The following is a 12,170-nucleotide window of genomic DNA, read 5'->3' as shown; positions in this document are numbered from 1 at the left end:
CCAACGGCCTTCCTGCACAGTCAACCTCTTCACCCCAGGAACGTCAACACGGCACCCTCACTCAGGTATGTCGTCTGCACTACAACATTCCTCTTCCTCTATCTCATTTCCTTCCAGAATGGGAGCGCTTACCAGGGGTATCGTCTTGGGTTCTTCGCACAATTCGGTTCGGCTACACTCTTCAGTTTTGCCGCAATCCCCCCTGTTTCAACGGGGTCTTTCCGACTGTAGTAGACAGCGCCACTCAGGCTTCTGTACTGCAACAGGAAATCTCTTCCCTCCTTCTCAAAGGGGCAATAGAGGAGATCCCTCCAGGGGAATCCGAGAGGGGCTTCTACAGCCGTTATTTCCTGGTCCCGAAGAAGGGCGGCGGGTTGCGTCCCATACTGGACCTCCGCCGACTGAACTTCGCCCTTTACAAAGGGAAATTCAAGATGTTGACGCTGAAAGCTATCATATCTCAGATTCGGCCAGGGGATTGGTTCGTGACGATAGACCTAAAGGATGCCTATTTTCACATCCAGGTTGTTCGGCGACACAGGCAGTTCCTCAGGTTCGCCGTTGGAGAAAGGGCGTTCCAGTTCAGGGTCCTTCCCTTCGGCCTCTCTTTGGCCCCGAGGACGTTCACAAAGTGCATAGATGCAGCTCTGGCCCCATTGCGGCTCCAGGGCATCCGTGTTCTAAATTACCTGGACGATTGGCTTATTTTAGCCCAGTCCAGGGAGCTAGTGGCCCACCACAGAGACATTGTTCTGAGTCACATCCAGTCTCTCGGTTTGAGGTTGAACTCGGAGAAGAGTGTTCTTGCTCCGGCTCAAAGCACCGTTTTCTTGGGGGTGAACATGGATTCCGTTCTCATGCAGGCCCGCTTGGCCCCTGCACGGATTTCCAGCCTGACGACATGCTTGGCTCGTTTTTCACTAGGCCATCATGTGTCTGTGGGCACCTGCCGCAGGATGCTGGGTCTTATGGCTGCGGCCTCCTCTGTACTACCGCTGGGCCTACTCCACATGAGACCCTTCATGTGGTGGGTGAAGCTCTCAGGGGTTCGACCCTCCGGGTCAACCCTTCGCCTACTGAAGGTATCGCACAGTTGCTTTCGAGCCCTGTCAGTATGGCGGGACCCTCTTTTTCTTCGGAAAGGGGTCAGCATGGGTGCGGTATTTCGTCGCCAGATGGTTACGACGGATGCCTCTCTCACCGGCTGGGGAGCAGTTTTCGAGGGCAGACCAGCGTGTGGGGTCTGGACTGGAGAGGCTCTCTCTTGGCACATAAACTGCCTGGAGTTAAGGGCCGTTTTTCTGGCTCTGCAGCAATTCCTCCCTCTCCTGGAGGGGCACCACGTCATTGTCAGAACAGACAACATGGCAGTGGTGTCACATGTGAACCGGCAGGGAGGGTCTCGGTCGCGCACCCTAGACCGGCATGCGCGTCACCTTCTCCTGTGGTCTCAGAGCAAGTTCCTTTCTCTAAGAGCGGTTCATGTCCCAGGGGTTCTGAACCTCGCAGCAGATTTTCTGTCGAGACAGAAACTCAGATCGGGGGAATGGATGTTGAACCGCCAGACGGTGGCCCTGATCTGGGAGGTTTTCGGGGAGGCGGAGGTGGACCTCTTTGCATCTCAAGAGTCGTCCCAATGCCCGCTTTGGTTCTCCCTGAGTCCCCCGGCCCCATTGGGGATAGATGCGTTCGCTCACCCTTGGCCAACGCAGAAACTCTATGCCTTCCCGCCCATCAAACTGATCCAGGCGGTCTTGGCCAGAGTGAGAGAGAGCGGAGTCCGCCTCCTCTTAGTGGCTCCGTTCTGGCCATCTCAGCCATGGTTTTCGGAGCTAATTCCTCTACTGGAATCTTCCCCCTGGAGGATCCCAGTCAGGGAAGATCTGCTGTCACAGCTGCAGGGCAAGATATGGCATCCTCGCCCAGACATATGGAAGCTATATGTTTGGCCGATCAAAGGCCGTTAACATTAAGCTCTGGTCTCCCAACTGACGTTCAGGAGACCATTGCGAGTGCCAGAGCCCCTTCTACAAGGCGACTGTATTCTTCCAAATGGAAGGTTTTTAAGAATTGGTGCTTAGCGCATGATAGGAACCCAGTTAACTGCCCTGTTGGTTCAGTACTGGAATTCCTGCAGGAGAAGTTTGCTGCCGGGGCGGCTGCTACCACTCTCAGAGTTTATGTCGCAGCTATTGCAGCACATAGGGAATCAGATGAGATTCCCCTGGGTAAATTAAGATTAGTTTCTGCTTTTATGCGTGGGGTGAAGCGCCTGAAACCGGCTCGCTCCCCTAGAGTTCCCTCATGGGACCTTTCTGTTGTCCTAGAGGGTTTGACGATGGCCCCCTTTGAGCCCTTAGAGTCAGCTCCGGAAAGGATCCTGACTCTCAAGGTTTCTCTTTTGCTAGCGTTGTCCTCATTAAAGCGGATGGGAGACTTGCAAGCCCTGTCTGTTAGCGAGTCTTGCCTGGACTTTGCCCCTGGCCTGGTCAAAGTTTCCTTGAGGCCGAGACCAGGGTATGTCCCCAAGGTTCTCTCCTCAACTTTTCGCTCGCAGGTAGTTAACCTTAACGCTTTCCACCCTCCTCCATTTTCTTCTGAGGAAGATAGGAAGCTTAACTTGCTCTGCCCAGTTCGTTCTCTTAAGATTTTTGTAGACCGCTCAGGCGGTTGGAGGAAATCTAACCAGCTTTTGGTTTGCTTTGGTGCTAGCCGCCGTGGGCTTGCTGCATCGAAGCAGAGGATTTCCCACTGGGTTACAGAGGCTATCTCGTTGGCTTACGGGGTGCGTGGCTTACCTTCACCCCTCAGCATTAGAGCTCATTCCACCAGAAGTGTGGCATCTTCTCAAGCGCTTTTTAGAGGAGCACTTTTGGAGGACATTTGTGTTGCGGCAGGTTGGTCCTCTCCGCACACTTTTGTACGATTCTATAGTTTGGATCTTGACATGACCCCGGGTTCCCAGGTTCTTTCTGTTTGAACTCTTCTTGGTCGTTGTCTCTTGTTTACCAGTCATAAAGCGTTCTAGCTTGGCGAGTTTGGTAGTCCGTTCCCACTGCGCTATCCGCAGCGTTGAGTGAACCTATGAAAGAGAACGTCTCTGGTTACTTACGTAACCTATGTTCTCTGAATAGGGAACGAGACGCTGCGTTAGCGGCCAAGCTCCTCACGCTGCTGACAGTTTTCTTTTCGGCAGAGAAATCTGAGGAGCAGATGGCGCGCGCGCGAATGTGATGACGCGACGTGAGTGCGTCGGGGCGGAGCCATGTCGCGCGGACGCCATCAGCCAATGAATTGGCGTGATTCCATAAGGCTTCAGACAATCGGCACATTCAGAGAATATCCCACTGCGCTATCCGCAGCGTCTCGTTCCCTATTCAGAGAACATAGGTTACGTAAGTAACCAGAGACGTTTTCTAACTGTAGTTAGTGTGTAATGTTGTGTTTTCTAACTGTAGTGAGTGTGTAATGTTGTGTTTTCTAACTGTAGTGAGTGTGTAATGTTGTGTTCTCTAACTGTAGTTAGTGTGTAGTGTTGTGTTTTCTAATTGTAGTTAGTGTGTAATGTTGTGTTTTCTAACTGTAGTTAGTGTGTAGTGTTGTGTTTTCTAACTGTAGTTAGTGTGTAATGTTGTGTTCTCTAACTGTAGTTAGTGTGTAATGTTGTGTTTTCTAACTGTAGTTAGTGTGTAATGTTGTGTTTTCTAACTGTAGTGAGTGTGTAATGTTGTGTTTTCTAACTGTAGTTAGTGTGTAATGTTGTGTTTTCTAACTGTAGTTAGTGTGTAATGTTGTGTTTTCTAACTGTAGTTAGTGTGTAATGTTGTGTTTTCTAACTGTAGTTAGTGTGTAGTGTTGTGTTTTCTAACTGTAGTTAGTGTGTAATGTTGTGTTTTCTAACTGTAGTTAGTGTGTAATGTTGTGTTTTCTAACTGTAGTTAGTGTGTAATGTGTTTTCTAACTGTAGTTAGTGTGTAATGTTGTGTTTTCTAACTGTAGTTAGTGTGTAGTGTTGTGTTTTCTAACTGTAGTGAGTGTGTAATGTTGTGTTTTCTAACTGTAGTTAGTGTGTAGTGTTGTGTTTTCTAACTGTAGTTAGTGTGTAGTGTTGTGTTTTCTAACTGTAGTGAGTGTGTAGTGTTGTGTTTTCTAACTGTAGTTAGTGTGTAATGTTGTGTTTTCTAACTGTAGTTAGTGTGTAATGTTGTGTTTTCTAACTGTAGTTAGTGTGTAATGTTGTGTTTTCTAACTGTAGTGAGTGTGTAATGTTGTGTTTTCTAACTGTAGTTAGTGTGTAATGTTGTGTTTTCTAACTGTAGTTAGTGTGTAATGTTGTGTTTTCTAACTGTAGTGAGTGTGTAATGTTGTGTCTGTAGTTAGTGTGTAATGTTGTGTTTTCTAACTGTAGTTAGTGTGTAATGTTGTGTTTTCTAACTGTAGTGAGTGTGTAATGTTGTGTTTTCTAACTGTAGTTAGTGTGTAATGTTGTGTTCTCTAACTGTAGTTAGTGTGTAATGTTGTATTTTCTAACTGTAGTTAGTGTGTAATGTTGTGTTTTCTAACTGTAGTTAGTGTGTAATGTTGTGTTGTCTAGCTGTAGTTAGTGTGTAATGTTGTGTTTTCTAACTGTAGTGAGTGTGTAATGTTGTGTTCTCTAACTGTAGTTAGTGTGTAATGTTGTGTTTTCTAACTGTAGTTAGTGTGTAATGTTGTGTTTTCTAACTGTAGTTAGTGTGTAATGTTGTGTTCTCTAACTGTAGTTAGTGTGTAATGTTGTGTTCTCTAACTGTAGTTAGTGTGTAATGTTGTGTTTTCTAACTGTAGTTAGTGTGTAATGTTGTGTTTTCTAACTGTAGTTAGTGTGTAATGTTGTGTTTTCTAACTGTAGTTAGTGTGTAATGTTGTGTTCTCTAACTGTAGTTAGTGTGTAATGTTGTGTTTTCTAACTGTAGTGAGTGTGTAATGTTGTGTTTTCTAACTGTAGTTAGTGTGTAATGTTGTGTTTTCTAACTGTAGTTAGTGTGTAATGTTGTGTTTTCTAACTGTAGTTAGTGTGTAATGTTGTGTTCTCTAACTGTAGTTAGTGTGTAATGTTGTGTTCTCTAACTGTAGTTAGTGTGTAATGTTGTGTTCTCTAACTGTAGTGAGTGTGTAATGTTGTGTTTTCTAACTGTAGTTAGTGTGTAATGTTGTGTTCTCTAACTGTAGTTAGTGTGTAATGTTGTATTTTCTAACTGTAGTTAGTGTGTAATGTTGTGTTTTCTAACTGTAGTTAGTGTGTAATGTTGTGTTGTCTAGCTGTAGTTAGTGTGTAATGTTGTGTTGTCTAACTGTAGTGAGTGTGTAATGTTGTGTTTTCTAACAGTAGTTAGTGTGTAATGTTGTGTTTTCTAACTGTAGTGAGTGTGTAGTGTTGTGTTGTCTAACTGTAGTGAGTGTGTAATGTTGTGTTTTCTAACAGTAGTTAGTGTGTAATGTTGTGTTTTCTAACTGTAGTGAGTGTGTAATGTTGTGTTTTCTAACTGTAGTGAGTGTGTAATGTTGTGTTCTCTAACTGTAGTGAGTGTGTAATGTTGTGTTTTCTAACTGTAGTGAGTGTGTAATGTTGTGTTTTCTAACTGTAGTTAGTGTGTAATGTTGTGTTTTCTAACTCTAGTTAGTGTGTAATGTTGTGTTGTCTAACTGTAGTTAGTGTGTAATGTTGTGTTTTCTAACTGTAGTTAGTGTGTAATGTTGTGTTTTCTAACTGTAGTTAGTGTGTAATGTGTTTTCTAACTGTAGTTAGTGTGTAATGTTGTGTTTTCTAACTGTAGTGAGTGTGTAATGTTGTGTTTTCTAACTGTAGTTAGTGTGTAATGTTGTTTTCTAACTGTAGTTAGTGTGTAATGTTGTGTTTTCTAACTGTAGTTAGTGTGTAATGTTGTGTTCTCTAACTGTAGTTAGTGTGTAATGTTGTGTTTTCTAACTGTAGTTAGTGTGTAATGTTGTGTTTTCTAACTGTAGTTAGTGTGTAATGTTGTGTTTTCTAACTGTAGTTAGTGTGTAATGTTGTGTTCTCTAACTGTAGTTAATGTGTAATGTTGTGTTTTCTAACTGTAGTTAGTGTGTAATGTTGTGTTTTCTAACTGTAGTTAGTGTGTAATGTTGTGTTTTCTAACTGTAGTTAGTGTGTAATGTTGTGTTTTCTAACTGTAGTTAGTGTGTAATGTTGTGTTCTCTAACTGTAGTTAGTGTGTAATGTTGTGTTTTCTAACTGTAGTGAGTGTGTAATGTTGTGTTTTCTAACTGTAGTTAGTGTGTAATGTTGTGTTTTCTAACTGTAGTTAGTGTGTAATGTTGTGTTTTCTAACTGTAGTTAGTGTGTAATGTTGTGTTCTCTAACTGTAGTTAGTGTGTAATGTTGTGTTCTCTAACTGTAGTTAGTGTGTAATGTTGTGTTCTCTAACTGTAGTGAGTGTGTAATGTTGTGTTGTCTAACTGTAGTTAGTGTGTAATGTTGTGTTCTCTAACTGTAGTTAGTGTGTAGTGTTGTTTTCTAACTGTAGTTAGTGTGTAATGTTGTGTTTTCTAACTGTAGTGAGTGTGTAATGTTGTGTTTTCTAACTGTAGTTAGTGTGTAATGTTGTGTTTTCTAACTGTAGTTAGTGTGTAATGTTGTGTTTTCTAACTGTAGTTAGTGTGTAGTGTTGTTTTCTAACTGTAGTTAGTGTGTAATGTTGTGTTTTCTAACTGTAGTGAGTGTGTAATGTTGTGTTTTCTAACTGTAGTTAGTGTGTAATGTTGTGTTTTCTAACTGTAGTTAGTGTGTAATGTTGTGTTTTCTAACTGTAGTTAGTGTGTAATGTTGTGTTTTCTAACTGTAGTTAGTGTGTAATGTTGTGTTTTCTAACTGTAGTTAGTGTGTAATGTTGTGTTTTCTAACTGTAGTTAGTGTGTAATGTTGTGCTTTCTAACTGTAGTTAGTGTGTAATGTTGTGTTTTCTAACTGTAGTTAGTGTGTAATGTTGTGTTTTCTAACTGTAGTTAGTGTGTAATGTTGTGTTTTCTAACTGTAGTTAGTGTGTAATGTTGTGTTTTCTAACTGTAGTTAGTGTGTAATGTTGTGTTGTCTAACTGTAGTGAGTGTGTAGTGTTGTGTTGTCTAACTGTAGTTAGTGTGTAATGTTGTGTTTTCTAACTGTAGTTAGTGTGTAATGTTGTGTTTGATCATAAACAACATCTGCAAAGTTACAACGCTCAAAGTTCAGAGCAAAGGGAGATATTTGCTTTTAAAGAAAAGGACTACAACAAACGGCCGGAACTACACAACTTCCTCACGGGTTAGTGACATCACCAACCCTATAATCTGCATAAGCCCCGCCCCCTGCATAAGCCCCGCCCCCTGAACACACAGTCCATGTTGAGAAGAAGAAGAGTTGCTGTAGTCGAGCACATCTGTGATCCGCTCAAACTTTAGCATCCGTCTTTTCACACGCAATAGAAAGTCACTCTGTGTGCGTCTCACAACAGTTCCTATACGAGCGACTTATAGATTATCATGACAGAATATGCTAATTGAAGATCGTTAACTCCACATCAGCGACATAAACTCATCAACTAACCAATCAGAGACGTCCTGTTCTTCTACATGTGTCACTTCTTCTCGAGTCTCTCCATCTTTGTCTGACTCCGTTTTAACATTAAAGACAGAACAGTCATTTTAGTGTGTGTGTGTGTGTGTGTGTGTGTGTGAGGTAATCGCAGCTGCTAACACACGCGAGCTCTTGAAGCTCCGCCCTCTGCAGCAGCTCATTTGCATTTAAAGGGACAGGCACAGAACAGTGCGTTTTTGCAAACCCTCAAAAAGTGACACTTTAACATGCTATATAAAAATATCTGTGGGGTATTTTGAGCTAAAACTTCACACACACACTCTGGGGACATCAGAGTTATTTTACATCTTGTGAAAATGGCATTTTACCCCCCCTTTAAACATAACTCGCTAACATTTAAACATTTTTCAAAAACAAAACGTAGTAATTTTGCTTCTTCTCCAGTAAATGTATCTTGATTTAAGAATGTTTAGATATTTGTGCTGGGAAACGAGACAGAAACTGAGGAAGAACAGCATTTTTGCTTCTTCAGAACCAGAATCATCGATATAAACCTGCGTAAAAACGAGAGCATTTTTTCCCCCAAAATCTTTGCTGATGTGATCCGATGGCATATGAGTCGAGAAGCAACAATACTTCAGCAAGTGAACTTTCTTAGATATATGCACCCTTTGCCTTTTCATAAATCATTCACCGGTGAGGGTTTGGACCCGCTGAAAGACAGCCGGCTTCTGTATTCTGCTCTTGAATCTGAATACGTGATCAGGTTGTGTCTGGTGGGATTTACACAGGTTTCTCCAGGAGGATTCGCTACACAGGGCATGGGATGGCCGTACTGGTCATGAAAACGTTCAAGTCATCAATCAAAACCGTCTTTCAGAACGTGGCAGCCATGATGGGACAAAGTGATGCCGAACGGAAAATGAAATAATAAAAGACGACAGCAGAAACAACCGGAAAGATTCATTTCCATTTCAAAGGATGAATGGCGTCTCAGACTTCGGCTTTGTTGTGAAGGAGTCCGAACACACACTGGATGAAGAAGCTCTGCGCTCTGGTACGGGCTGTACGGTTGTAATGTCAGATTTGAGAACTTGCTTGTGTCTGTTTCTGAGGAGAATCTCACTTGTTAAAGTGACAAAAAGTTTTTACATTTAGTTACCAGAATAATGATGGAAAATCACAGCACACGCATTTCTGTGTGTTTGCACGTTTGAAGTGGATCAAAACCTTTGGGTCTCTATTCACTTCTATAATCGTTATTACAAAGCAAACGGACTACGGCGAGTATAGTTGTATTTATTAGCAGCGTGTGCTAGCGTATCAACAATTAGCGTAGAGAACCGAAATCATGACATAAACCAGCATAAAACTGTCTAACTAGTGTAACTTCACAGTAAGGTTAAAACACAAAAGTGTGTTGTTGATCTTGAGGGGTTTCGCTGACTGAGGACGTCCACACAGTTTAATCCACAGACGACACTTGTCAGGATTTGACCGGTTTTGGGAAGGGAAAAACGGACACCCCCCTCCAACCTCTCTGGGAAACACGGATCTGTGTTACAAATGCCCCAGACACAACGCTTAACCATATTTCTGATAAAACTACGACGGTAATATCCTGCCGAGACCAAACATACGAGACGCCGGTGTTAAAGTCAGTGGAGCGCTGTGAACAAGTGTCGGACCGCTGTGGAGCTCGTTCTCGGCTGCGCTGTGATTGGTCAATCTCTAGGGCGTGGCTTAGCCAAAGGCGAATTCCGCTTCCAACCTGTAGGGCGACCGCAGAGGAAAAGTTCCTTGGTGTTACTTTAAAGGCAAAAAAAATAAACTTCCTGTCCGCCATTTTGATTGTCTTTAAAACCTGCTTTTTTAACTCCTCCTAGCGTTTCCCAGACAGCAACATAGTGTCGGCAGATCCGGGCCACATCTGGGCCGTGTGGAATCCGTGTACCGGATCTGGGCCGGCACTATGTTGCTGTCTGGGATTGGCACCAAACTTTGACCACACCACATCAATTTGGTCACAGCGCCACCTATTGGTCGAAAGTGATACACCATTAAATCATATCACTACTAGTGACTGTATCTGTGATTTTTCAGCCAGTTTGCCATCTCAAATCATCTTGTTATTAAAGCACAATAGAAACATGTCAAACATATTTATTATAGAGGGACACTAGAGAAAGAAATCATGTGTTTGTGCACATGGATAAAGCTATAGTGTATAGAGCATGTGACGAGTTAAAGAGAGACACACACATGTTTCTGACAGCAGGGTCATGCGGTCGCAACTACCTGAACATGGAAGCGTCTTTCACATGTTCTAATGTAACGGTTGTCATGGCAACCGCCACTTTCCTTCGTTAGTCCTAGACGGATAATTAGGTTTCTGAAAGCCGTGGTGTTTATCGGAGGACAAAGTGAGGCTGACAGCTGTTTATCCCTCTATCACACACACACAAGCATGAACACACCTGAAGATCACTGCAGACACAGAGACTGTTTGCACATAAATCACTGAAATGTGCTTTTGCTTTCCTGTGTGTGTTTCTGTCACGTTCACAGCCTTAAAACAAGCTTTACAAAGTAAATAAAATCTACTTCGAAGTCAAATTTATGTATTTTTCATAATACGCATTGCTTTAAAGCTGATTTGCAGAAAATCGTGATGTTCTAATTGTAAAAAAAAAAAAAAACTTGAATGTGTTTGGTCATGTTATACTTTGTTATTCATTTATTTTTTATTGCCGTTGTTCTTATTTTTAAGTTTTTATTTGTACGCCAAAATCAGTCTTCTCTGTTTTTTTACCTCGGTCATCTATTTTTGGTTTACAATCCTTGTTGAATGTTGACTGCTCTTTTAAATAAAGCTTTATTTTGATTTATATCCTTTCTAAAGTGTTTGCTTGTTTTACATTATTTTACTGTAAATTTGGAAAAATACATAATTATACTGTATTTCATGTTTACAGTAATAAACCGTAAAATATTTTCACAGTATGAATACTTAAAATTACAGTAAATTACTGAAGACTCTGCTGCCAGAATGTTACTGTAAATTTGGAAAAATACATAATTATACTGTATTTCATGTTTACGGTAATAAACCGTAAAATATTTTCACAGTATGAATACTTAAAATTACAGTAAATTACTGAAGACTCTGCTGCCAGAATTTTACTGTAAATTTGGAAAAATACATAATTATACTGTATTTCATGTTTACAGTAATAAACCGTAAAATATTTTCACAGTGAATACTTAAAATTACAGTAAATTACTGAAGACTCTGCTGCCAGAATTTTACTGTAAATTTGGAAAAATACATAATTATACTGTATTTCATGTTTACAGTAATAAACCGTAAAATATTTTCACAGTGAATACTTAAAATTACAGTAAATTACTGAAGACTCTGCTGCCAGAATTTTACTGTAAATTTGGAAAAATACATAATTATACTGTATTTCAAGTTTACGGTAATAAACCGTAAAATATTTTCACAGTATGAATACTTAAAATTACAGTAAATTACTGAAGACTCTGCTGCCAGAATGTTACTGTAAATTTGGAAAAATACATAATTATACTGTATTTCATGTTTACGGTAATAAACCGTAAAATATTTTCACAGTATGAATACTTAAAATTACAGTAAATTACTGAAGACTCTGCTGCCAGAATTTTACTGTAAATTTGGAAAAATGCAGAATTATACTGTATTTCATGTTTACAGTAATAAACCGTAAAATATTTTCACAGTACGAATACTTAAAATTACAGTAAATTACTGAAGACTCTGCTGCCAAAATATCACTGTAAATTTGGAAAGATACATAATTATACTGTATTTCACTTTTACAGTAATAAACCGTAAAATATTTTCACAGTATGAATACTTAAAATTACAGTAAATTACTGAAGACTCTGCTGCCAGAATTTTACCGTTATTTTACAGAGAATTTTTTTACAGACACAGAAACAAATAATTTCAAATCATAAAGTAATTAAAAGTATAATAATCCATATCTGTCAGTTTGACTGTATGAATGAGCATTACAATTCTGTATGTTCTTATGTCCAGACTTTAAGACGATAACATAACTCTTGTGGAAAGATCTCTTTCTTTTCCTCCTGATTATTTTCATTTTTCCTCTTTATCCCGATGAAAAATGACATCATGTGCTGTTCATCTGTGTTCTGCGTTCCCGATGTAATTACGATATATCCCATGAATGATTCACTCTCCCAAATCCTCACGTCTCTTTCCAGGTTTGTTTTCACACGGATGCTTTAAAAACTAATTATCTCCCGTTTCACTTCTAATCTGTTACAATGACGGAAATCACTTTGAATAATTATCACTCAATGTTCCAGTTAATGAACATTTTTGATTAAGGCAACGTGTTACATAATCCAGACAGTAATATTTAACGTCCGTAATATTGCTGGGGATATAATAAACAGGGTTTGTTAATGCTTTTAAACTTTAAAATGTCTTTTTAATGTTCGATTTCGGTATTAAAATGTTGGCCAATACCGATAACCCTTTATATTTGAACACCGATAACCGGT

The sequence above is a fragment of the Phoxinus phoxinus genome (assembly GCF_949152265.1).
Source record: "Phoxinus phoxinus genome assembly, chromosome: 14".
NCBI lineage: Eukaryota > Metazoa > Chordata > Actinopteri > Cypriniformes > Leuciscidae > Phoxinus > Phoxinus phoxinus.
Note: the sequence above shows the minus strand (reverse complement) of the source record.